Here is a 24968-nt window from a genome sequence, read left to right as displayed (position 1 = left end):
GATTCCAACAGGCCCTGAACGAGAAAGTCAGCCAGTTAGTACCCGTGGGTGAAAACCTGCTGAAAACCTTCCCCGGGCCCACACAGCTTGGAGATCATTTGGGTCATGTCAACTGTGAGGTCGAGGAAAAGAGGGAAACAGAAAATGACGATGGCCCCATCCACGGGTCAGAGGGTGATCTGAAGGGTGTCACTGATGATGCTGATTCCAATGTGTCCCTTCAAAGTGCTGAAGCGAAAAAGCAGGAACTAGTCAGACAATTGCAGGAAGGAAAGCAAATGAATGAGGAGCTTATGGCACAAATAACAGATCTTCAAGCCAAGGAGGCCTCTTTGCAGCGTGAAAATTCACAGCTTGAAGAGGAGATTCAGCAGCTGAAACAGAAGCTTCAAACTCTGCCTCAATTATATCAAGATTGCATCAGCCCCGTTGAGAGAAAATGGTCTGAGGCAGAAGAGCAGTGTGCAGACATTAAGTGGAATCTTTCCTGCACACGTAGAAACATCAAGGCCATGTCTCAGACTCGAGACTTCTACAAGGACATCGCTGAAGACACCAGGAGACAATTGGAGGAAAATGCCATACACTATCAAAAGGGGATCCTCTTCCATGCAAAGAGAGCTCAGGAAAGCTGGATGGCAGCTGTGCTGACCGAGAGAAGCCTCAAGGAGCTAAAGAAAGAAAGTGATTACAACAGGCAAATGTTGGCCAAAGCAGAGTCCAACTTCCAGCTTTTCCCAAGTGGCCCTTTTACTCCTGCTCTTCCACCAGCTGCCCACAGAGGCCCAGAAGTGTCAGAGAACCCCTGGATCATCAGCACCCCCAGGAAGGAGAAGAGCCAGGACTTGAGGGCCCAGGCAGCTGGGCCACACCACCAGAGCCCCCTGAGGATTTGACTGAGCTCACCGCAGGCCGGTCCTGAATTCCCACAGCCACAGCATAACATCTGCATGTGTTTTCTGTCCTTAAAGTTATTTTGACTTATCTCTTTTTAGTTTAGGTATTATTTAGATAGATAGTTAGATAGTTATTTAATTGATAGTACAATTGCTTTTATTCAAGTAGATTTAGCATTATAGATTTCAGATAGTATTTTTCCATTAAAGTGTCATTTCCTATAATTCTTACAGATGTATTATTTTCACCAGACCCTCTAGAACTAGAAAATATTAAGTTAAAGATTTAAGTTAAAGATCTCCAGTTACTTTAACAATTATCAAAATTTGGCATGGATACAAACATTTAAAATAATCAACATTTTTTTAAGAACGTTTTTCTTTGGCATGAACATTTTTGTGTGCTGTTTTCATACACATAAGCTTGTATGAGACATCTGCACAAGTCAATTAATATGTATCTGAACAAATTTTGATTTGAAAAACTGGGGAAAAGAAAACCCTAAAACAACAATTTCCTATTCCAACTTCATAAAATTTTGATTATCTTAGCAGAGTTTATTTACAATTTTTTCTCCCTTTGTTAACATTTAAAACTTTTTCCCTTTTCTTTAAGTTATTGTTTGCTAAACGTTTCGACATTTCTCAATTTATGTAGCAAAAATAAAAGTTTTTCAGAGATGGCAAGCAAACAGACCTCCCCCATGCAGTTTACAAGGCACTTTTAGTCAGTTTGGCGGTAACAGAGAGTAATAGAACAGTAAAGAAAGCTGCCAATTTTTAAAACAATTTTAAAGAGAGAAAGAAATGATGTTCACACAATTTGTATAATATGCAAAATATACCTAGCTCGTATATACACAAAAGGAGAATTGCCCAATGTATCAGATAGATGCTTGCCCTCTGTTTCTTGGATCTGTGGAAGCAGAAAGCAAGGCAAAAAGCAGAGGGAGACTCCCAGATGCTAACAACAGGGGGAGCTGTTCCCACTCTTGGGCCTGCCTGGAGGGAGGAGGGGGAAAGTGGTGCCATCAGGGCCCTAGGGAAGGCAGATTTAGTTCCAGGCCACCGCAATAATGCAAATGTCACCATAAAGCACATAATTCATTAATTAATATTTTTTATGGAAATCAAATAAAAAAAGCCTTGTTTAAAAAATATTTTTTGTTATTATTTTATTTATTTATTTGAGAGAGAGAGTGAGAGAGAGCATGAGAGGGGAGAAGAACAGAGGGAGAGGCGGACTGCTCGTGGATCGGGGAGCCCCATGTGGGACTCGATCCCAGGACTCTGGGATCATGACCCGAGCTGAAGGCCGTTGCTTTGCCAACGGAGTCCCCCAGGCACCCAAATTAAAAAATATTTTCTTGCTGAAAACTGCTAACCGTCATCTGTGCATTTAGCAAGCTGTAATCTTTTAGCTGGGAGGAGGGTCTCGTTTCAGTATTGATGCACGTTGATCAGGGTGGTGGTTGATAGAAAACTGACAATTTCTTCAAAGATGACGACGACCAAGGTTGCCGCATCAGCCTACCCTTCCTGTCATGAAGACTTCTGGTAGCGGGCAGGGCTGTGGAGGGACGTGAACAAATTGGAGCGCAGATGGTTGGGAATGTGAAACAGTGCAACTGCTGTGGAACATGGTGCGAAGTTTCCTCCAAAAATTAAAAAATACTCTATGATCCAGTAATCCCACTTCTGTATTGCGGAAAACTGAAATCAGGGGTTTCTGCATTTCTAGGTTCATAGGGCACTATTCCCAGGAGCCCATGGATGGATGGATGGGCTGAGAGAATGTGGTGTGAATGAGTAAAGAAAATGTAATATTATTCTTTAAAAAGAAGGAAATTCTGTCACACGTTACAATATGAATGAAACTTAAGGATATTGCGTTCCACAAAATAAGCCAGTCTCTCTCTCTCTCTCTCTCTCTCTCTCTCACACACACACACACACACACACACACACACACACACACCAGATTTTCTGTGTCCCCTTATATGAGATCTCTAAAGTGGCTGAAAATAATATAGAATAGGGACACCTGGGTGGCTCAGTAGGTTAAAGCCTCTGCCTTCGGCTCAGGTCATGATCCCAGGGTCCTGGGATCGAGCCCCACTCTGGGCTTTCTGCTCGGCGGGGAGCCTGCTTCCTCCTCTCTGCCTACTTGTGATCTCTGTCTGTCAAATAAATGAATAAAATCTTAAAATAATAATAAAAATAAAATAAAAAATAAAGCAGTCAAATTTCTACAAACAGAAATTGGAACCATGGCTCCCAGGGCTGAGGGGTGGAAGGCACGGGGTTGTTCTTCCCTGTGCATAGAGTTTCAGATTTGCAAGATTAAAATTTCTAGCAATCCTTGCACAATTATGTGAATTTAGTTATAATACAAAACAGCAAACTCAAACTCGCGTGAGAACAAATGTGTCCTTCCTATCCCCCCAGAATCAAATCAGAAGTTAGGGAGTTAGCCAATGAGGAGGAAGCTGGTGTCTTATTTTCCTATTACTCTATGATGTTTGGGTGCCCTGATTATATACCTCTGGAGAATATCCTAGATATAACCTCAAGATAGAGATTAATCCAAAGGCGCCTGGGTGGCTCAGTGCCTGAGGAATCCAGTTCTTGCTTTGGGTTCAGGTCATGATCTCAGGGTCTGGGATTGAGCCCTGCATCTGAGCTTGTCCCTCGCACTCCTCCTCCCCCACGTGCACGCTCTATCTCTCTCTCTCAAATAAATAAATAAATAAATAAATAAATAAATAAAATCTTTTTAAAAAGAGAAAGATGATTCTACCTAGAGAACATTTCTCAGGTAGTTCTTCCTATCTCAAATGTAGCTGGTGATTAAACCCAATCATATCATTCCCCCCCCCTTTTTTTTTTTAACAGAGAAAGCAACAAGCAGGAGGAACAAAGGAACAACAGGCAGAGAAAGAGGAAGAAACAGCCTTCCTACTGAGCAAGGAGTCCTATGTGGGGCTCCATCCTAGGACCCTGGAATCATAACTTGAGCCTAAGACAGACACTTAACTGATTGAACCACCCAGGAGCCCAGTCCTCCTGGAATCTCAAAACACTTCCCCATTTTGTAATCCAAACAGGTTTACCAGCAAAACAGGTTGTACCAGGCCATGCTGGGGGTCCTGAAGACTATTAACGTTCAGTCATTACAAAATGAAATTAATATTTGAGCAAATATGCACCATTTATTGTGTTTATAGACTTATTTTTGGTTATTGCCTGTTTAATTTTCCCCTTAATCGGGATTGATTTTAAAAGCTGTTTGCATATACAAACCTCTTTTCTTTCACACTGCATTATACTCAGGGCAGAGGTATCCAGTGAAATTTGGTAAGTTCAAACATAAAGTAGAAATTTTCTTCATAATTAGGTTGAGGTTTTTTTTTTTATCAAGACTTGAGGAGATGCTTAGAATTTTAGGCCCTTAAGACTTGATACGGGGAATGTTAATACCATGTCAGGAGCACTTTGTTTCATTTTGCTTTCTAATTTGTTGGCATTCACTGATTAAGCACATAATTAACAAGCTAGTATAACAGGAGAAGGCATTAGGGAGTGGTTTTTCTTGGGTCATTCAGGTCTTCAGTTATCATCAACAATTCTATTAAGTGTTATCTATTTGCTTTGTAAAATGTAGTTGAGATATTTGAAAAGAGGAGTTTGAATCAGTCATTTCATTTAACCCTTCTTGTTAATATGGAAAATTGGAAGTTGTAGTAACTTGTTTCACAATATAAACTGTGATATTTGACATTCAACTATTATTGGAATGATAGTGTCTACACTGTTTTTATTTGTTTCAGATTACTTCTTTACAAGATGTATCCATGTGATTTTGTGATATTGTCTTGTGTAATTTCTGCTCTGGTAATTATCCTATAGATATTTAAAACTTATTTTAAGAATAAGTTTGAGAAGTTGTCAGTGTTTATCATTTTTGTTCACAGCAAGCACTCACCTGTTGTCATGGTATCTCATGACATGAGTGGCTCGGTTGGTTTGCCATCTGCCTTTGGTTCAGGGCTCAGGTCATGTTCTCAGAGTCCTGGGATTGAGCTCCAGCAGAGTTGGGCTCCCTGCTCAGCAAGGAGTCTGCTTCGTCCTCTCCTTCTTCCTCTCCCCCTGCTCGTACTCGCTCTCTCTCTCACAAATAAATATATAAAACCTTAAAAAAATAAGTGAGCTGAACTGTGGTTGTGCGTAACTGTTAAAAGCATGCCTCGGTTAGACAACTTGACTGACTTTGCTATGTGACCTTGGTAGGTACCTTCTTAGTCTTTCAGTTTCCTTTTGAGGATAATAATGAGATTATTGTTGGCTTGCCTTTTCCTTTTGAGGATAATAATGAGATTATTGTTGGCTTGCCTTTGTTGCTGTTCCTAACTGCATCTAAAGCAGTTAGGATATTGGTTAGCATATGATAAATACTGCTGTTGCAGTTGCTGTTATTGTCATCATCTCATTAAGTCTTTCTCAAATCTTAATCCCATATGATAGTACTTACTTCCTTGCTTTCTCTCTCTCTCTCACTCTCTTTTATTTTATTAAGGACTTCATATAACTGCTGTATATTACATATTCCTCATTCATTGTGTGATGTAGGCTTCCCCAACTAGAATGCAAGCTCCATGAGATCAGTCGTAGAGATGTAGAGATTTTTCACTAGAACCTAGAAAGGTGTCTGGAGTATATTGGATACTCAGTAAATATTTTCTGAATGGACTATATTGAATTCTATTCCAAATAGTAACTAGATATTGGGGATATAAAAATGCATGAAGTTCTTTCTCTAAAAAAAATAATAAAGTATAGAATAGAAGAGGCTCATACTTAAACAAAACTCAGTATGATTTTACTCCCCCCCCACCTCCCAGAAGTGATTGTGATGGTAAGAGTATTCCTGAGGTTGCTGTCACAGAAGGTGCCCTTAAACCTGGGAAGATTGTTTAAGAGATGGGGGCACCCTGTTTTCTAGCAGAGGTGAAAATTTGAGCGGAATTACAGAGCTTGAAGTCCAGGTTAACAACAATGTAGGCTGATTAGAAATGGAGGGACTGGGTGACTCATTTGGGTGTCTGACTGGATTTGGCTCAAGTCATGATCTCAGGGTTCTGCAGTTGGTTCCATGCTTGGTATGGAGCCTTCTTAGGAGTCTCTGTCTCCCTTTCCCTTTGCTAAACCCCTCTCCCCAACCTGCTTGCTTATATGAATGCAAGCCGCTCCCTCTCAAAAAAAAAAAAAAAATGTAGAGTGTCTAGCTAGGAGGTTGGTGGGGATCACGGAATCAGATTTGGGAGTAATAGCAATTGGAGATGCAGGTTGTCTAGCCCTTGCCTGGACAGAAGCAATGAGATTTGGAGATTTAATATATGAAATTTAATGATAACTGGATGTAGCACTAACATTTTAGTTCAGGTTTTATTTTGAAGGTAAGAGTATGTTTCATTATAGAATATTATAAAAGAATTTGATTTTTTAAAATATTTCCTTTTAGAAATTGAGAACTATGTACAAAACACAAATTTCCAATAACAATTCATTATTTATTTATTTATTTTTAAAGATTTTGTTTATTTGTCAGAGAAAGAGTTAGAGAGTAGAGACCACAAGAGTGTGCATATAAGCTGGGGAAATAGCACACATAGGGAAAAGTAGGCTGGCTCCCTGCTGAGCCAGGAGCTGGATATGGGACTCAATCCTAGGATCCTAGAATCATGATCTGAGCCCAAGGTAGATGCTTAAACCGACTGAGCCAATCAGGTGCCGCTCAGCTTTGTGTTTAATTGGTTATTTAATATGGGTCAAATTGCTAAACTTTAATTTGAGAACCCATTAAAAAAAGAGCTCCACTCAGAATTACTTGATTTTAGAAGTTGGTGATGATACTTTTTAAGGAGCTTTTTTTCCTTTTTTTCAATTCAGTGTAATTAGTTTAAAAGCTAAAATTGGCTTTTTTTAATTAAAGATTTTATTTATTTATCCGACAGAGAGAGATCACAAGTAGGCAGAAAGGAAGGCAGAGAGAGAGGAGGAAGCAGGCTCCCCGCTGAGCACAGAGCCTGATGCGGGACTGGATCCCAGGATCCTGAGATCATGACCTGAGCCGAAGGCAGCGGCTTAACCCACTGAGCCACCCAGGCGCCCTAAAATTGGCTTTTTGAAGCAAGCTCTTTTTAACCTTGCCAAAAAAAGCTTATTTGTGTGTCTATATGTCTTAAAAGTTCAGGCTTTTAATATTTAATTTATTAATACAAAAAGAATATTTGGCAATTTGTATATTTTCCCCTCTAGAGATGGGGTTGATTTGAAATGGAAATAAAATTATAGTATCACAGTAATTAATATTGCTGAATCAGATTCTAAAGACTGGTATTTCTTTCCATGGAGAAATGACCATTTTTATTTGATGTAGCAGATTTACTTGGGAGTTGGTAGAGTCATCCAGTCATGCATTTCTAAATTATTGGATGAACAACCCCATAATTGGTCCTGGCCAATCTGGGTGAGCAAGGTGGGGACTGACGGAAGGGGCTTTTACCATCTTTCCTTTATACCTAAAGGCCTTACTGTTATTCAAAGCAAACTGGATTATTCTTTATGTACTGATCCTTGGTTAGTATTCACCAGTGTTCCTTTTCTAAATATGAATTATTGACATCAGTTTTATGTTCACTTTGGCAATCTTATGTTCATTATTTTCATTTCATTATTACCTTTAAAAGACAGTGAAAGCTACAAGCATACATGTATTTGAATACAAACATATTTTACGGCAACGCAGATCACTGACCCTCTGACAATTTTCTTTTATAAATGAGAACATAATATAGTGAATACTTCCAATTATTTTAGCAAAGCGCACATTCAGTAGGCTGTGTGTACAAGGTAAATAGAAAGCATATCATGGGATCTAGAGTGTAGGAAAATGGGGCCTAGGAAACCCAATTTGTGAATCTAGTCATTTATTGAATATTACTGAACATCTAAGTAATACTTAACTGAAAAAATAGGTTAGTGACATTAGAAATTCCCCATTGGCTAACATTATGTTTTTATTAGATAAATACCACAAATGACTTAAATATTTATTTTCCTATTTTTCAGCAAGTATTTTTGGAGCTATCTGCTGGGCATAGTGTTGAGAGTTGGAATGTATAATGACAAAACATATTTAGTTCAATTTTGGAGTTAAGAACACTTACCCATCTCATTTTTTTTTTCCTTTAGCAATTGCATTTTGTGAAAAAGGAGCAAAGAATTTTCTGCGAGGATCATATGAAGTGCACTTTCTTGCTGATATATCATTTCTAGTAAGATATTTTTCATTATGTTATGAAGTAAATAAACACAATGGAAATGATTTCCTTTCTTAAAATCAGACGGTCTTTTTAGCTTGAATAGTAGTCTTTTTGGAGTTCATTTTGTGGCTTAATGTAGATTAATTAAGGGAATTTATAATGTCCATTTGAAGCGCATTCTGTTGTACTCTGACAGTTTTTCATATATTTAGCAATACCGCTGAGATAATCCTAACTTTTTCATTGTTCTCACTTCATCTTCCATATCATTTAGCCTTATTTAAAAAAAAAAAAAAAAAACCTGAAGTAGTCCATATTTTCTGTGACAATAAATAGAAGAAAGTGTGGATTTGAGGACATGAGTTAGATATAAGCTGAGAAAGATGTTCAAATGAAAGATGAAGTGTACAAATATTTCCTGAAAATATCTTAGGAAGGGTCAAAGAAAAAAGTTAAGCAGAGTTAAGAGATTTTTAAAAAATGTCAACTTAACATTTGTAACTTGAATTTGCCTCCTTAAATCATAGGTGCATATTTGCAAAGCTTCTGAGTAGGGTGTTTGTTTGACTTACAAATTTACAGTGGTCTAGGTTCATGGTTCCAGATTGTAAGATGTATAGTGCTCTTCGAACGTTTTCATGGGGGCGCCCCCGTGGCTCAGTGGGTTAAAGCCTCTGCCTTTGGCTCAGGTCATGATCTCAGGGTCCTGGGATCGAGCCCCACATGGGGCTCTCTGCTCAGCAGGGAGCCTGCTTCCCGCCCCCGCCTCCCCCGCTCTCTCTGCCTGCCTTTCTGCCTACTTGTGATCTCTATCAAATAAAAAAAAAAATGTTTTCGTGACTGAAACTTTATCTGAATTCCTCCTGTATTCAAAATGGAAAAGAAGTTAGTTACATTAATACCAGAGCATTTTGAAATAATAAAATTTTGAAAAATGTTAGTAGGGGATAGTTTTTGATGTGTTTTAACATTAACATTTTCAATAGATATTAGACCTCATTGATGTGCCTGATGATTATCTCAGTAAGAAAAGGGAGTGGAACTTGACATTTTTTGTACTTGTTTTAAGAACAGTTTTATTTAACATAAAATGTAAAATTTGGGGGGTATTAAGTGGTATTCAAACCTTATGACTTATAAAATGAATCCTTTGTTAAAGTACTTTATTGTGATACCAGTTTCTTTTTAAAAATTTTTTTATTTTTGAATTTTTATTTCATTTTTTTGAGAGAGAGAGGGATGGGGAGTGGTAGAGAGGAGGGAGGGAGGGGAGGGGGAAGGCCAGAGGTGGAGGGAGAGAGAGAATCTTAAGTAGGTTCCATGGCCAGTGCAGAGCCCAATGTGGGGCACTATCTCACAACCTTGAGATCACGATCTGAGCTGAATAAGAGTCAGACACTTAACAGAATGAGCCAGCCAGGCACCCCATGATACCAGTTTCTTATGTTTCTATATTTTTCTTTTAAAACTTTGACAGAGGAAGTGTCCATTTTATGATATCTTTCAGTTTGGGGAAGTAGGAGAAGAGGCATAATTTTTTCAATTGAAGCCAAGTATCCTACAGGCCAGAACTTGTATACACACAGGCAGGATGGGAAAAATAGAGTCAAATTCCTATTTTTATTTTTTAATTTTCTAAATATTTTATTTATTTATTTATTTGACAGGCAGAGATCACAAGTAGGCAGAGAGGCAAACAAAGAGGGGGGAAGCGGGCTCCCCACTGAGCAGAAAGCCTGATGCAGGGCTCTATCCCAAGACCCCATCATGACCTGGGCCAAAGGCAGAGGCTTTAACCCACTGAATTTAAGAAGATAAATGTGTGTAAGGTGCAATACAAGGTTTCTAAGATAAATTGGTGATTTCTAAGATAAACTGGAAATTACAGGATTCTGTTGTTTTCCAAGCACCTTGATTGAAGTTTGCTAAAGAAAAATGTATAGATTAAAATGGGTCCTGGAACAGTATTCACTCAGCAGTTCCCCTTCTTTTTGTTGATGAATATTTAAAGAAAAGGGAAGAATTCAGAGTATCTACTAAGTTAAGCAAAAGAATTTAAACTATGTAGAAACTACATATGTAATATATGTATTATATACTCTTATGTTTTAGTTTGCTTTTTTTATGGTATAACCGTAGATACCAATTGGACATTTAATTTTTGAAAATTAATTATAAGAATATTTTCCGTTGAAGTTTTTCTCCTGATTTCTAGTGTATGTACAAAAAAAGGTATTAATATGTTTCAAAGAAAGTAAATATGTGAAATAGCATGAATGCAGTAAATACTCATTTTTTTATGATCATAAATACTAATATCATGCTTGGAAATACATTTGTTAGTAGTAATAATGATTCACTCTCCCGCAAATATTTACAATTGTGTAGCATTTTGTTCTAGCCCCATGTGGTACATATAATATGTATAATTTCAATTTTCCTCTTATAAAAAGTTAGTTTTAGAAATTGTGAGATACTGAAGGTTATACAGCTCAAACAGTGAAATGTTTGTGGCTAGGATCCACCTTTCTTACTCAAATAGTAATGGATCTTCTCAGTCAGATAGTGCTTTGAAATTCTAAGCAAGTTGTGAAGAAGGAGTAATTGGAAATGGCGCAAAATGCTAAAGCAGAAGGAAGATTTCAGCGATGTTTAAAGTTCATGATTTTTGGTCTTCAGGATTTGTCTTTCTTCTTTAATTTAAAGGCAGCCATTGTGGTGTTGTTTATAGGAACTTTCTTCCTTTTCTACTACTTCAAAGTAGAATGCATTTTTTCAAGGGAAGCTGAAAGATTTCTTTTTGGAAAATATTTAAAAAATTCTTTTTCTTTAGAGGTGCCTGGGTGGCTCAGTTGGTTAAGTATCTGCCTTCAACTCAGGTCTTGATCCCAGAGTCCCTGGATCAAGCCCCACATCGGGCTCCCTGCTCAGTGGGGAGTCTCTCCCTCTCTCTGTCCAGACTCAGACTCACCCTCTCTTGCTCTCTTTCTTTCAAATAAGTCGATAAAATCTTAAAAGTCTTTTTATTCTTTACTGTTGACCACATTGTTTAAAAACCTCATGTCTAGATGATAGTTCTGGGGTATTCATTTGCAACAGTAATATATATTGTGTTCCTTAGGACTTTGGTGCTGATTTCATTTTATGTTATCCCTAGATGAGCACAGTGTTTCCCACAACATTAATAATTATATGCTCAAGATTCCCAAAGGCATATTTTTAGCTCTAATCTCTGAGTCTTGTGTCTAGGTTCCTGTTTGACATTTTCAATTGTATGATCCATGACCATCTCAGGTTTAATATGTCCCAAATTGAATTAAGTCCCCTCCTCCTCCTCCTCCTCCTACTCTTCCTCCTTCTTCTTCTCCTTCTTTCCTTCCTTCCTTCCTTCCTTCCTTCCTTCCTTCCTCCTTCTTCCTTCTTCTTTCTTCTAACAATTTATTTATTTGAGAGAGAACGTGCCTGCCAACACAAGCTGGGTCAGGAACAGAGGGAGAGAGTCTTCATGTGGACTCCCTGCTGAGCACGGAGCTCAACAGAGGCTCAATCCTAGGACCCTGAGATCCAGACCTGAGCTGAAATCAAGAGCCAGTGCTTAACTAACCTGAACCACCCAGGTGTCCTCTAAGTTCCCTTCTTTTAAAGCAGTAATGAATCATTCAAGATTTTCTCTTGTTAAGTACTTGTTTATTTGTTTAAAAAGCTCAGTTGTTGATTGTACACAGCTACTTCTATTACAAAGGTACTTTTTACTAAAAATTTAGTACTTTTTACTAAAAGTATTTGAAAAACATTAATAATTGATTTACCAGGATCATCAGAATGAGATGTTCTGATGAACTCAGAGATTGATGTTTATTTAATAAGAGCTAACCTTAGAAAGTAAAGTTCACCTTGTGTTTAAAGTTCATGCTCTTAAAATATTTAGTTACTTAAGCAACAGAGTTCTTTAAAACAGTGAACAAAATTGATTTGAAAAGACTGAAATTCTGTGATCAGTATTAGTATGATTTTGAGTGTTAGACGATGTTATTTCTCTTTCCTTTTCTTTTTTTTTTTAAATTAAGTGAACTGTACCCCCCCATCGTGGGGATTGAACTCATAACCTGAGATCTAGAGTCACAAGCTCTACTGACTGAACCACAGGTGCCCTGGTATTTCTTAAATTAAGACAGCAGAACCCATATTGGAAGTCTTTCTAAAATGTGGTTTCTGATTTTATGAAAATGACCCACTAAAAAGAATTTCAGTTAACTGAGAGTTCAGTTTAAACTGATTTTTGACTTTAATGTTGCCTGAACACAGATATAGGCCTTGGAGATAGTGAGATTCCTTCCCCTCTCCCCGAAGGATAAGATATATTACTTTGCGGGGAAAATGCCATCTGTGTTTGCTAAAGATAACTATTAGTCTCAAAGCTTAGTATTAAAATGTTTCCATTTCTTACAATTCCTTTAGTTTTATCATATAGAAGAATTAGCACTCCGTTGACCTAATATGTTAGTGGTTAGCTTAATTTAATAAAATCATAATCCTGCAGTTGTTTTAAAGGTGTGTACATACTTTTGTTTAGCATTTATATTTTTTGAAAGTGTGGTAGAATGTATATAACACAGTATTTATCATTTTAATCATTTTTAAATGTATAGTATGGTGGTATTAAGCAAACTTCTATCGCTGTGCAAAATCACCACCATCTCCAGAACTTTTTCATCATCCCATTTTAAAACTGTGCACTCCTTAAGCAATAATTTTCCATTTGTCCCTCTCTGTCATCCCTGGGAACTATTTTACTTTCTCTATGAATTTTGACTACTCTTTGTACCTTATATAAATGGAATTATCTAATAGGTGTCTTTTTTGACCTCTTTCTCTTATCATATATTTTTAAGGTTTATTCGTGTTATAACAAATGTTAGGATTTTTTTTTATAACCGTTTTATCAGTGAAGGTATCTTTTTTTTTAAGGTTTTAATTGTTGATTGATGGGGCGCCTGGGTGGCTCAGTGGGTTAAGCCTCTGCTTTCGGTGCGGGTCATGATCCCAGGGTACTGGAATCGAGCCCCACATCGGTCTCTCTGCTGGACAGGAAGCCTGCTTCCTCCTCCCTGCCTGCCTCTCTGCCTACTTGTGATCTCTCTGTGTCAAATAAATAAATAAAATCTTTAAAAAAAAAATTTTATTTGTTGATTGAGAAGAGCACATGTGTGCATGCACTCATGAGTGGTGCAGTGGGCAGAGGGAGGGGGAAGCAGGCTGTCCACTGAGCAGGAGGCCTGACAGGACACTGAGATCACACCCTGAGCTGAAGGGAGATGCTTAACTGGCAGAGTTACTCAGGTACCCTAAGTGATAGGATTTTCTGTAAAGCTGAAAAATACTCCATTGTATGTAGATAACACGTTTTGTTTTTCTGTTCATCTGCCAATGACATTGGGATTTTTCTACCTTTTAAGTGTGGATAACGCTCCTATGAACATAGATGTACAAAAATATTATTCAAGTCCCTGCTTACGGTTCTCTTGTATATAGACTTAGAAGTGGAATTTTTGGATCAAATGTTTATTTGCTGTTTAATCTTTTGAGTAACCAGCATACTGGTTTTCACAGCAACAGTACCATTTTACATTCCCCCAAGCAACGCACAAGGTTTCACATTTACCCCCATTCACAATATGACTTTTTTTTTGGTTTTCGTTGGTTTTAATGATAGTTGTCCAAATTGTGTGAAGTGGTATGTCATTGTGGTTTTGATTTGCATTTGCCTAATGATTAGTGATGTTGAGTATCATTTCACGTGCTTATTGACCATTTGTATACCATCTTTGGAGAAATGTCTATTCAAGTCCTCTGCTTATTTTTGGTTTTGAGTTTTAGGGATTCTTTATATATTGTGGATATTAATCTCAGATAATATGACATAGAATTATTTTCTTCTATTTGGTGGGTTGCTCATTTACTCTGTTGATAGTGTCCATGGACACTTTTTGACATTTGGCCATGTATTCCTGGATTTGTCTGTGCTCTTTATTCTGTTCCATTGATCTATGCGTCTGTCTTTATGCCAATGCCATATTGTATTGATTACTATAGTTTTATAGAAAATTTCGACATTAGGGAGTGTGTGTCCTCCAAATTTGTTCTTTTTCAAAATTGTTTTGGATATTTGGAGACCTTTGAGATTCAATATTAATTTAGGGTGGCTTTTCAAAATTTGGGATCTTGATAGGGATTGCATTGAATTTGTGGTTCACTTTGGGTAATATCTGTATGTTAACAACAATAAGTCTTACAGTCTGTGAACATAGGGTGTCTTTTTATTTATTCTGTATTCTTTAGTTTTTTTTTTTTTATCAGTGTTGTTGAGTTTTCAGTGTGCAAGTTTTTCACATTGACTAAGGTAATTCCTGAGTATTTAAAAAAATTTGATGCTATTGTAGAGGCACCTAAGGTGGCTCAAGTCAGTTAAGCCAAATTTTGGCTTTGGCTCTTGCATCCTGATTTTTGCTCAGATTATGATCCTGAGATTGAGCCCCACATTGGGCTCTGTGCTGTGCGGGGAGCATGCTTGAGGATTCTCTTCCTTTCCCTCTGTTTCTCCCCACTCTTGCACGCACACACGCTCTCTAAAATATTTTTAAAAAATTTTTGATGCTATGGCAAATGGAATTATTTTCTTCTTTCAAACTGTTTATTGTTAGTGTAGAAATGCAACTGATTTTATTGTGTTCATTTGTATCCTACTACTTTGATGAACTTATTAGTTCAACAGGTTTTTGTGGAATCTTTTTAGTGGATTCTATGTATAAGATGACATCATCTGCAAACAGAGGTACTTACACTTTTTCCTTTCCAGTTTGGATACCTTTTATTCATTTTTCTTGCTTAATTGCTTTGACTAGAACTTCCCCTGTTGAATTTATGGGGCGAAATCAGTCATTTCTGTCTTATTCCTGATCTTAGAGGAAAAGCTTTTAGTCTTTCACCACTTGAACATGGTGTGAGCTGTGGGGTTTTCCTATATGATTTTTATTTTGTTGAGGTAGTTTCCTTCTATTTCTAGTTGATTTTGTTTATCATAAAAGAATATTGTACTTTGTCACATGCTGCTTTTGCATCAATTTAGAGGGTCATGTGTTTTTTTCCTTCATTCTCTTAATGTGGTTTATCACATTGATTAATTTTATTAGTGTGTTAAATCATCCTTACATTTCCAGGAATAAGTCCCACTTTGTCATGGTGTACAGTCCTTTCAACATGCAAAACACACAACAGGCAAAATCACACCATCTCAATTACTATTCATTTTATAATAAGTCTATTAAATAACTGTATGAGTCTTTTCTTCAAGGTAGTTTTGACTATTCTTTATATTCACAAATGGATTTTAAAATAATCTTGTTAGTTTCTGCATGTAATAAAAGGAAATCTGGTATTTTGATTAGGATTGCATTGAATCTCTAGATTAATTTGGGGGAGAATTGACATCTTTATGAAATTGAAACATCTCAGAATCTGCAAAGATGGATTTTTCTTTTAGTATATTTTAAATTTCAGGATCAAGGCATTTTTGTTTTCTGTGTTTTGTTTTGGATAACTGAGATAATAGCATCTTTCATTTAATTTTTTGCCCGTGGGAGTGCTTGCTTCAGTATAGAAGAAAATTTTGACTTTGAAGGAAAGAAAGGAGGAATTGCTGTAGCCAAGACCTAAATAGGAAAGAAGGCATGTATAGTCGGACAGATGTTGATGGATTGATAGATATGGTGGCAGGAACTTGAGGAGATTCTCTTCTGATTACTGTTTTTTTTCCATAAGTAGAATAGGTAGCAAAGTCATCAACAGAAAGTGAGGATGAGTGATGAGTATTAGAGTGTTAGAATAGGGCATCAAATAATCAAGCACATAACTGGGAAATGGAAAATTACTAAACTTAAGGAATGATTAATTAGCCTGGTTAGTATGGTTGTTTATTCTCAGCCTATTCAGCTACATGGAAGTAAGCAGGTAGTCAAGAGCGGGTTCTTTCCCAGGAAATGACTGGAGGGAGGAGAGAAGAGGGAGAGCAAGAGCCGAGGGAGTGAGGGTGCATGAGAATTTAATTAGATAAAGAGACATAAATTGGCTGAGGAACAGTGAAAAGGTGGTAGGTATAGTTAAATTATAGCACCTAATGGGATCTAAAGAGTGTTAAAATTATGTTACTACAGCATTTGAGCCAGAAATATGGGACGTAGTAGTTAAAGAGTTATACTTATGAGTTTAGTTTGATATAATTTGCTTTCAGATTTTTGTTGGTTATTCGTATTAATCTTCATGTGGTAAATGCAGCACATGTTATAAAAAACAAGTTCATATTTTTTAATCCAAAACCTTTGGGGACAGATATTTGTTTTATTTTCAGCCCCTCTATTATTTTTTCCAGGAACTTGCCAGTTTTATTATTCCCTCCAAAGAACTAACTTTTAGTTTTGTTGATCTCTGTTGTATATTTTTTATTTCATTATGGTATGCTCTTTTATTTCTTCATCTGTATTGTCTTGGGTTTAATTTGTTCTTTTTATAACTCTTTCAGATGGTTGCTTAGAACATTGGTTTTTGGCATTTCCTCCATATATGTGTTCTAAAGCTATAAATTTCCCTCTTAAGCATGGTGTTACCTGCATCCCATAACTTTTGATGTTATGTGAATTTTATAGTGTTCAATTCTTTTCTGATTGTGGCTGTGATTTCTTCTTTGACCCATGAGTTGATTAGAAGTTTATTGCTTAATTTCACTCTATAAGCATTTCTAATCATATTGTTGTTACTTCATAGCTTAATTCATTGGAGGTCAGAGAAACTTGTCTGTCCTTTGGAATTTGTTAGCAGTTTATGATCCAGTATGTGGTCACTTTTGGCAAATGTTTTTATTCACTTACAAGGAATGTGTCTTCTGCTCTTGTTAGGTATACCGTTCTGTATGTCAGGCTGGTAATTGTAAAATTCAAATCTCTTTGTTTCTTCTAATCTATTCCTTGTTTTGGTGTGCTTGTTCCATTAGTTTCTGAGAAAGCTTTGTTAAAATCAACTTGCTAGATTTGTCGTCTTACTTACTAGTTCCCTTGGTACTGACTGAAGTTTATTTGGAGAAAGTATGTTTTTGGGATGCCTTGGTGGCTCAGTCGTTAAGTGTCTGACTCTTGATTTTTGCTCAGGTCATGATCTCAGGGTGGTGAGATTGAGCCCGACATCGGGCTCTGTGCTCAGCAGGGTCTGGTTGAGATTCCTTCTGCCTCTGCCTTCCCCAACCCTGCTTTCTCTCTCAAATAAATTTTGAAAACAAAAGTGTTTTTCCATCTGCACAGTTCAGTACAATATTTTAACAAACTGATATGTGGGCAAAGTCACAAATTAAATTTCAAATCAATTTGTAGAACATTAGAATTACAGGTAGACATTTTTGAGTCATGTTCTGTCAACAGAGGGAATGTGCATCTCTGTTGCTACTGGCAAAAAGAAAGAGGTTTCCATATTATAAGCCTTTGAGCTGTTATCTGCTGTATGTGTTTGTCTTGCATAAATTTCTATTTGCTGTTGTATTTGTCCCTTAATTTTGCTTAGTTTTGTAGAAAGCACAAAAAGTGTTTAACACAGAAAGTGTTAAATCATGGAAAAGGAAATAAAGCCAGTGAGAAAGCTATTGCATCTGAAGTCATGTAGTATTTTACATCCTAACCATGATAATTTTCTATTATAAATGGACATTTTCTGTATTTCAGTTAAGTATTAAAAGAGAAACGATTGGGGATTATGAGTTTATATGTAATATAATTTTTCCTATTTAAAAAAATGGAAAATAAAGTCCTAGTTAGGATTTTGTACAGGATATCTGATTTTAAGGAACAGATTCCTGACTTTAAGTGTTATTAGGTATATTCAGATTTAGAATTGCTAGCTCTTTCCAGTGAATTGAGCTTTTACTGTGTCCTGGGATTGAGTCCTACATCGGGCTCCCTGCTTCGTGGGAAGCATGCTTCTCTCCCTCCCACTCCCCCTGCTTGTGTTCCTCTCTCACGGTGTCTCTCTCTCTCTGTCAAATAAATAAATAAAATCCTCAATAAAATAAAAAAATGTACTGTGATAAAGTATAGCTACAGATTTTTTTTTTGATTTGTGTTCTACACAGTATGTTCTCCATGCTTTTACTTCCATTCTATCTCATATTTAAGATGTACTTTTGTAGTCATCAGATCTTTTTTTAATACAATTCAGTTATTAATTCATTTTCCCCTTCCATTAGCTTGTTAGCTTTCTGTACTTTTACTGTTCTTACATGCATCTTTGACTCAAGTCTAAAAAGTAAAAAAGTACTTTTTTAATTTCCCATTAAATGAAAGGGTTTTAGAACACCTTAACTTTATTTACTCCTGTACTGTACTGTTGTTGTGTATTATTAATATTTTAAATTCTACAGTGTATTATTATATTCTTAGTCTATATTTACTTAGAGTTACATATTTACCCTCTTCCTTATACTTATTTTTTTGTTTACGTACGTACTTTTTGGTTAAATATCCAAGCTGTGTCTGGTATCCTTTTTTCTTTCTTTCTTTCTTTTTATTTAAATTTTTTATTTTTTTAATGAACATAGGATATATTTTTATCCCCAGGGGTACAGGTCTGTGAATCGCCAGGTTTACACACTTCACAGCACTCATCAAAGCACATACCCTCCCCAATGTCTATAACCTCACCTTCCTTCTCCCACCCCCCCTCCCTAGCAACCCTCAGTTTGTTTTGTGAGATTAAGATTCACTTATGGTTTGTCTCCCTCCCAGTCCCATCTAGTTTCATTTATTCTTCTCCTACCCCCTATACCCCCCCATGTTGCATCTCCACTTCCTCATATCAGGGAGACCGTATTATAGTTGTCTTTCTCCGCTTGACTTATTTTGCTAAGCATGATACCCTCTAGTTCCATCCACGTCGTTGCAAGTGGCAAGATTTCATTTCTTTTGATGGCTGCATAGTATTCCATTGTGTATATATACCACATCTTCTTTATCCATTCATCTATTGATGGACATTTAGGTTCTTTCCATAGTTTGGCTATTATAGACATTGCTGCTATAAACATTCGGGTTCATGTGCCCCTTTGGATCACTAGGTTTGTATCTTTAGGGTAAATACCCAGTAGAGCTATTGCTGGGTCATAGGGTAGTTCTATTTTCAACATTTTGAGGAACCCCCATGTTGTTTTCCAGAGTGGTTGCACCAGCTTGCATTCCAACCAACAGTGTAGGAGGGTTTCCCCTTTCTCCGCATCCTCTCCAGCATCTGTCATTTCCTGACTTGTTAATATTAGCCATCCTGACTGGTGTGAGGTGATATCTCATTGTGGTTTTGATTTGTATTTCCCTGATGCCGAGTGATATGGAGCACTTTTTCATGTGTCTGTTGGCCATCTGGATGTCTTCTTTGCAGAAATGTTCCATGCTCCTGGATTGGAAGAATAAATATTGTGAAAATGTCTATGCTACCTAAAGCAATCTACACATTTAATGCAATTCCTATCAAAGTACCATCCATCTTTTTCAAAGAAATGGAACAAAGAATCCTATAATTTACATGGAACAAGAAAAGACCTCCAATACATAAAGGAATATTGAAAAAGAAAGCTAGAGTTGGTGGCATCACAATTCCGGACTTCAAACTCTATTACAACGCTGTCATCATCAAGACAGCATGGTACTGGCACAAAAACACACACATAGATCAATGGGATAGAATAGAAAGCCCAGAAATAGACCCTCAACTCTATGGTAAACTAATCTTTGACAGAGCAGGAAAGAATGTCCAATGGAAAAAAGACAGCCTCTTCAATAAATGGTGTTGGGAAAATTGGACAGCCACATGCATAAAAATGAAATTGGACCATTTCCTTACACCACACACAAAAATAGACTCCAAATAGACGAAGGACCTCAATGTGAGAAAGGAATCCATCAAAATCCTTGAGGAGAACACAGGCAGCAACCTCTTGGACCTCAGCCACAGCAACATCTTCCATTGCCATAGGCAAGGGAAGCAAGGGCAAAAATGAACTATTGGAATATTTATCAAGATCCAAAGCTTTTATACAGCAAAGGAAACAGTTAACAAAACCAAAAGACAACTGACAGAATGGGAGAAGATATTTGCAAATGGCATATGAGATAAAGGGCTAGTGTCCAAAATCTATAAAGAACTTAGCAAACTCAACACCCTAAGAACAAATAATCCAATCAAGAAATGGGCAGAAGACATGAACAGACATTTCTGCAAAGAAAACATCCTTTTTTCTTTCTACTTGAAGAAGCCCCTTCATTGTTTTTGGTGTTAAATTCTTTGTTTCTATTTGATTACAGATGTCTGTGTTTTGCCCCCCCCCCACCCCCTTCAGGAGTATTACTTGCCAGATAGACTATTCTAGTTTGGCATTTCTCCCACTCTTGGCACTTTGAGAATATCATTCCATGTCTTCTGACTTCCATTACTACTGTGAAAAAGTCCACTGTAAATCTTTCCTTTTTTGACTACTTTTAAGATCTCTCTGTCTGTGGCTGTGTCTCTTTGCGTGAGTCTCTCTCTTTCCCTCCATCCACCCTTTTTACTTTGATATGTTTTTTGTAGTGGTTTTCTTTGGATTTGTTTTGCTTGGGAGTTTGTAGATCTGGGTTCTGTGGCATGATGTCACTGGTAAGTTTTTAAAAAGTTTTCAACTATATGTCTTTAAACATTTCTCTCTTTTCTTTCAAGGACTGCAGTTACATGTATTTTGGATCCATGTGTCATAAGTTTTTCACACTCTGTTTGTATTTCCCAATTTATGTCTTTTTGGGCATCAGTATGAGTATTTTCCTCATTCTTAGCTTCTGGATCATTGATTGTTCAGCTGTATTCTAACCTATTATGATTTATTTTTTTATTTTCTGTTTTCAAAATTGTATTTTTCAGTTGTTTTCCATACTTTTAGCATTATCTGCTAATAGTCGTTATTAATTCTTTGAACACATTCACATATTTTAAAGTTCTTTTCTGATAACACCATTACTTGGATCTACTATAGGTCTGATTTCTTGCCATTTTAAAATCAGAGTTTTCAAGTCAGGTCTTGACTGGTAATTTTTCATTTTTAGACATTTTGTATAATAATGATAAGATCATTTAAATTTCTAGAAGATGTTAAGTTTTGCTGGTAAGATATACTTTTGCTAAAATCTTTACAGGAGCTAGGCTAATAACACTAGGTAGCCCAGATTCCTTAACCTAATCAGGGATTGAGATGATATGAAGCTATACTTTCCTCCTTGTTGGTCTGGTCTATTTCTAATTTACGTATATACCTAGGGTATAGTCTTTTGGATTCCCTCCCTACTCCCGGTGTGTTTACTGGAGCTGGGCTATTCCTTGGCAGACCTTGCATCTATTTTTGTGTCCTACTGAAGATCTGTTGAAAGCTCTGTTTAGCTTCTCAGCATCTCAGCCAACGTTTTTGGGTCTAAAAATAAACAGACACACACACACACACACACACACACACTCTTATTTATTTGAGAAAAAGTGAGAGAGAGAGCACGAGTGGGTGGGGGTTACATGGAGAGGAAGAGGGAGAAGCAGATTCCCTGCTGAGCAGAGAACCTGACATGGGGCTCAGGCAATATTTTAAGAATCTACTAATGACTAGGGGGAGAATTATTCTGAAGTGCGTTCTCATCCGTTTCTTCCAGATCTCAGCCCTTCAATTCTGTCTTGGAAGTTCTCCAGTGGTTTTGAACAGATTACTTTTCTTGTTGTTTTCTCATTATTAGAAGGTTGGTTTGGGGCTCCTGGGTGACTTAGTCAGTTAAGCATCTGACTTACTTTTGGCTCAGGTTGTGATCTCATTGTTTGTGGGATTGAGCACTCTGTCAGGCTTCGCGCTCAGGTCGGAATCTCCTTGACCCCCCACCATTTGTGCTTGCTTATGTTCTCTCAGCCTCCCTCTGAAATAAATAAATCTTAAGAAAGAAGGTTGAAGTAACCTATTCAACTATTGTCAAAAGCAAAATGCTTAGATATGGTCTAATAGAATTCAGAATTTTTCAGATTCTAAGAGTGCAGAGTGCATACACCTTAGAGGCATTAGAGGCATTAGAATTGAAATGCACGAATATTTATCTTGTCTACTACAGTTCAAATTTTTATAATGGGAATTGAATACAGTGTGATCTGTTAAGGAACATGATTTGAATAAACTGACTTTTATTGGTTTATAGTGCAGTCTCATGAGGAAGCAAAAACATTCTACAGCACAGTTGTTTGTTTGGTTCCCACCAGTTGACTAGCCATCCTTCAGTTTTTCTAATGTTTCCTGCTTCCGTGCACATGGTATTCTCTCTGCTTAGAATGTATACCTTCATACTCAGGTTTGAGGCACATTCCAAAGGAAGCCTTACCTAACTTGTGAATTTAGGTCAAATAAACTAACATCCTAATTTTAATTTCTGGACTCATTTATATGGTAGTTTGATTAATGTCTGTTTTCCCCTCTAAACTATGAACTCAGTGAGATCAGAAATCATGCCTTTTTTCTTTTTAAATATTTTACTCTATGTGCCTACTTCAGTGTTTGGAAGTAGAATACTTTTGCAAGTTGGTGATCAGTTAATAGGTTATCAATTGTTAATAGATGTTCAGTTAATGTTTGTATGAATGAAGAAATGAAAGAATACAAGGGAAGATACGTAAGACATGCTATGCTTATAGTTATGATGGTAGTGTTAAGAAATGAAAAATTCACTGCTTTTGAGCAAAAGCCAGATTTAATCAAGCATGGATTTGCACAGTACTTTTAAAATTTTATGGCTGTATATGCACAATATTAGAAATACTTGAATAAAATTCCCCTGAGAATGTATTATTGTATTTTAGTATTTGTCTTTTATTCCCTTGTAAATATTTTATTATGTAAGTTTTGAAAACACTAGGTCTTTGACACAACTGTCATTAGGAACATGACAGATGATATCATTGCCAGTCATTGAATTACAGAGATAAATGGAATAATAATTAAAAAAAAATCCTGTTCTTGAAGGATTTATGGTCTCAGGAATACGGACTTAGAATTTATTATACAAATAGCCACAGAGCATAAGGTGCTATAGTTTACTCTATCCGGGTGAACTGAATCTTGAAAATTAGGAGAATTTTATTAAATGGCTAAAAGGAACAATATTTCATTTAATAAGTGGACATTATTATGAAATCATATGGTGCCTTTATGGATTGACAGTAATTTGGGTGGTAGCAAGGGCAGTTTGCAAGAATCATTTGTAACGGCAGATTGGGGCTACCCAGATTATTAGTTCATCCTTTGACATGGAGGACATCAGAAACTTTCCAAGGATATTTCCAAGGATATTTTCCAAGCAGAGAAATTCTGGAGCCAGAGTCCCTGAGTTCATATTCCAAGCCCTGCCCTTTACTGTGTGTGTTACCTTGAACATATTTATTTAGGATCTCTCTGCCTCAGTATCCTTATTTATAAAATGGTGACGATAATTAAACCAAAAAGATGCTGTTTGGATTGAATGAGTTAAGATATATCAGGTACATGGAAAAATTCTTGGCACATAGAAAAATCCCAATAAGTATTGGCTCTTGTTGCTTTTACTATATGCATTGAGAAAAACTCAAAGCTTATTTTCAGCCAGAGCTAGAGGCACAAAAAGATTCCAGGGATTTCTTAGGGGTGAAGTTAACAAAGCTTCTACTTAACTACCAAAATGTAACCAGGAATTTCAACTAATATATGCCTATGTGCAGCGTAGAGGTAAGTTTGAAATTTGTATAACAGTTCCATGATTTACAAACTTAGAGAACTTAAATTTTCCAATTTGTGTTTTCTTTTAGATCTTCTAGAAAATTTCAGCTGTAGCCCTTGCACCAGAAGCTGAAATAATAGAAGCTGTGTACGATGCATTAGGGTATTGAAGAAAATACATTTTGAATTAAATGTTTGGAATATAAGGAAGGAAAGGTGATTGAAAATGGGGCGGAAGAAAATTCAAATCACACGCATAATGGATGAGAGGAATCGACAGGTAAATGAAAATTTTGACTTATTTATTCTTGATGTAAATATTTTTTTTTAAAGAGGAGCATAGGATAGAATGGTTGAATTTTTCTTAAATTTAATTCCAAGTCTATTTTTGTTTTCAAACTAAATAAAAAATTTAAACACTTTTAGCTTGTCATCGTGTGCTTTAAAGAAACTTTTTCTTATTGCAAAAATCATAGATGTTGGTTCTAGAAAATATAGGGGAAAAGAAGAGATCACTGTAGTCCCACCGTTACTGTCCATTGTGTAGATTTATTGTAATATACTTAGTCTTTTTTTCATTTGATTATGTTTGTTTTTAATAGGTTAATTATTATTATAAATTATCACCTCTATTTTCATAATTAGGGAATACCTACGTTAACTATGGTTATCAGTGAATGTGCTTTAGTCACTTAAATTTTCTGGTTAACCAACAAATAAAGAGAATTTTTTTATAACTCATATTATCACAAATATTCCCAGAACAGTTATTATATTGATCTCAGTTTTAATTGATAAAATATATTGAACTTAATTTTTAGCACCAGTGTCAATAAACCCTTATAAGTTCAAGATAATTATAGTACTGATATATGAAGACCAGAAATTGTAAGAGTTTAGAGCAGGTATTGGCAAACTGTG

The 24968-nt window shown here is 36.5% G+C and overlaps 1 pseudogene across 1 annotated transcript in view; it reads left to right on the top strand.

The window, feature by feature from the left end:
- The first annotated feature begins 24273 nt into the window (after positions 1-24273).
- The window catches only part of LOC309867646 (myocyte-specific enhancer factor 2A-like), a 102782-nt pseudogene continuing 102087 nt past the window's right edge, over positions 24274-24968 (top strand). Inside the window, exon 1 of the transcript in view lies at positions 24274-24327. The product of the transcript in view is annotated as a myocyte-specific enhancer factor 2A-like (transcript). The remainder of the gene's footprint in view (positions 24328-24968) is intronic.

The sequence above is a fragment of the Mustela nivalis genome, assembly GCF_964662115.1.
Source record: "Mustela nivalis genome assembly, chromosome: 6".
Classification (NCBI taxonomy): Eukaryota; Metazoa; Chordata; class Mammalia; order Carnivora; family Mustelidae; genus Mustela; species Mustela nivalis.
This window is presented reverse-complemented; position numbering and strand designations above follow the sequence as displayed.